This window comes from Diachasma alloeum, unplaced genomic scaffold (genome assembly GCF_001412515.2).
Source record: "Diachasma alloeum isolate Michigan unplaced genomic scaffold, Dall2.0 Dall_scaffold_00321, whole genome shotgun sequence".
In the NCBI taxonomy this organism is placed as follows: domain Eukaryota; kingdom Metazoa; phylum Arthropoda; class Insecta; order Hymenoptera; family Braconidae; genus Diachasma; species Diachasma alloeum.
The window spans coordinates 6741-10074 of NW_021680460.1; positions in this window are offsets into that span (position 1 = coordinate 6741).

The following is a 3334-nucleotide window of genomic DNA, read 5'->3' on the forward strand; positions in this document are numbered from 1 at the left end:
ATACTTTTGATAGTTCTGAATAGCCCGTCGCTTAAATAGTTGGAATCAACGTTCACCCAGCAAAAAATTTTGATTTTTGCGGAAATCCACTTGCTCCGGAAAACCCGAAAATCTGACCCTTTGGCTGGGGCAAAAAAAAACGGTTTCTCAGTTTTCACTTTTTCCACATACTTTTGATAGTTCTGAATAGCCCGTCGCTTAAATAGTTGGAATCAACGTTCACCCAGCAAAAAATTTTGATTTTTGCGGAAATCCACTTGCTCCGGAAAACCCGAAAATCTGACCCTTTGGCTGGGGCAAAAAAAAACGGTTTCTCAGTTTTCACTTTTTCCACATACTTTTGATAGTTCTGAATAGCCCGTCGCTTAAATAGTTGGAATCAACGTTCACCCAGCAAAAAAATTCGATTTTGGCGAAAAATCCAAGACCTGACACTTTGACCCTTGTGACCCTTGTGACCCTTGGACTGCCTTTCCCCCCGGAAAAATCCACGATCCGACACTTTGGCCTCCGGTGAAAAAATTTTTTTTCATTTTTCACTTTTTCCACATACTTTTGATAGTTCTGAATAGCCCGTCGCTTAAATAGTTGGAATCAACGTTCACCCGGCTAAAAAATTCGATTTTGGCGAAAATCCACTTGCCCCGGAAAACCCGAAAATCTGACCCTTTGGCTGGGGCCAAAAAAAACGGTTTCTCAGTTTTCACTTTTTCCACATACTTTTGACAGTTCTGACTAGCCCGGCGCTTAAATAGTTGGAATCAACGTTCACCCGGCTAAAAAATTCGATTTTGGCGAAAATCCACTTGCCCCGGAAAACCCGAAAATCTGACCCTTTGGCTGGGGCCAAAAAAAACGGTTTCTCAGTTTTCACTTTTTCCACATACTTTTGACAGTTCTGACTAGCCCGGCGCTTAAATAGTTGGAATCAACGTTCACCCGGCTAAAAAATTCGATTTTGGCGAAAATCCACTTGCCCCGGAAAACCCGAAAATCTGACCCTTTGGCTGGGGCCAAAAAAAACGGTTTCTCAGTTTTCACTTTTTCCACATACTTTTGACAGTTCTGACTAGCCCGGCGCTTAAATAGTTGGAATCAACGTTCACCCGGCTAAAAAATTCGATTTTGGCGAAAATCCACTTGCCCCGGAAAACCCGAAAATCTGACCCTTTGGCTGGGGCCAAAAAAAACGGTTTCTCAGTTTTCACTTTTTCCACATACTTTTGACAGTTCTGACTAGCCCGGCGCTTAAATAGTTGGAATCAACGTTCACCCGGCTAAAAAATTCGATTTTGGCGAAAATCCACTTGCCCCGGAAAACCCGAAAATCTGACCCTTTGGCTGGGGCCAAAAAAAACGGTTTCTCAGTTTTCACTTTTTCCACATACTTTTGACAGTTCTGACTAGCCCGGCGCTTAAATAGTTGGAATCAACGTTCACCCGGCTAAAAAATTCGATTTTGGCGAAAAATCCAAGATCTGACACTTTGACCCTTGTGACCCTTGGACCGACTTTCCCCCCGGAAAAATCCAAGATCCGACACTTTGGCCTCCGGTGAAAAAATTTTTTTTTCATTTTTCACTTTTTCCACATACTTTTGATAGTTCTGAATAGCCCGTCGCTTAAATAGTTGGAATCAACGTTCACCCGGCTAAAAAATTCGATTTTGGCGAAAATCCACTTGCCCCGGAAAACCCGAAAATCTGACCCTTTGGCTGGGGCCAAAAAAAACGGTTTCTCAGTTTTCACTTTTTCCACATACTTTTGACAGTTCTGACTAGCCCGGCGCTTAAATAGTTGGAATCAACGTTCACCCGGCTAAAAAATTCGATTTTGGCGAAAAATCCAAGATCTGACACTTTGACCCTTGTGACCCTTGGACCGACTTTCCCCCCGGAAAAATCCAAGATCCGACACTTTGGCCTCCGGTGAAAAAATTTTTTTTTCATTTTTCACTTTTTCCACATACTTTTGATAGTTCTGAATAGCCCGTCGCTTAAATAGTTGGAATCAACGTTCACCCGGCTAAAAAATTCGATTTTGGCGAAAATCCACTTGCCCCGGAAAACCCGAAAATCTGACCCTTTGGCTGGGGCCAAAAAAAACGGTTTCTCAGTTTTCACTTTTTCCACATACTTTTGACAGTTCTGACTAGCCCGGCGCTTAAATAGTTGGAATCAACGTTCACCCGGCTAAAAAATTCGATTTTGGCGAAAAATCCAAGATCTGACACTTTGACCCTTGTGACCCTTGGACCGACTTTCCCCCCGGAAAAATCCAAGATCCGACACTTTGGCCTCCGGTGAAAAAATTTTTTTTTCATTTTTCACTTTTTCCACATACTTTTGATAGTTCTGAATAGCCCGTCGCTTAAATAGTTGGAATCAACGTTCACCCGGCTAAAAAATTCGATTTTGGCGAAAATCCACTTGCCCCGGAAAACCCGAAAATCTGACCCTTTGGCTGGGGCCAAAAAAAACGGTTTCTCAGTTTTCACTTTTTCCACATACTTTTGACAGTTCTGACTAGCCCGGCGCTTAAATAGTTGGAATCAACGTTCACCCGGCTAAAAAATTCGATTTTGGCGAAAAATCCAAGATCTGACACTTTGACCCTTGTGACCCTTGGACCGACTTTCCCCCCGGAAAAATCCAAGATCCGACACTTTGGCCTCCGGTGAAAAAATTTTTTTTTCATTTTTCACTTTTTCCACATACTTTTGATAGTTCTGAATAGCCCGTCGCTTAAATAGTTGGAATCAACGTTCACCCGGCTAAAAAATTCGATTTTGGCGAAAATCCACTTGCCCCGGAAAACCCGAAAATCTGACCCTTTGGCTGGGGCCAAAAAAAACGGTTTCTCAGTTTTCACTTTTTCCACATACTTTTGACAGTTCTGACTAGCCCGGCGCTTAAATAGTTGGAATCAACGTTCACCCGGCTAAAAAATTCGATTTTGGCGAAAAATCCAAGATCTGACACTTTGACCCTTGTGACCCTTGGACCGACTTTCCCCCCGGAAAAATCCAAGATCCGACACTTTGGCCTCCGGTGAAAAAATTTTTTTTTCATTTTTCACTTTTTCCACATACTTTTGATAGTTCTGAATAGCCCGTCGCTTAAATAGTTGGAATCAACGTTCACCCGGCTAAAAAATTCGATTTTGGCGAAAATCCACTTGCCCCGGAAAACCCGAAAATCTGACCCTTTGGCTGGGGCCAAAAAAAACGGTTTCTCAGTTTTCACTTTTTCCACATACTTTTGACAGTTCTGACTAGCCCGGCGCTTAAATAGTTGGAATCAACGTTCACCCTGCTAAAAATTTCGATTTCAGC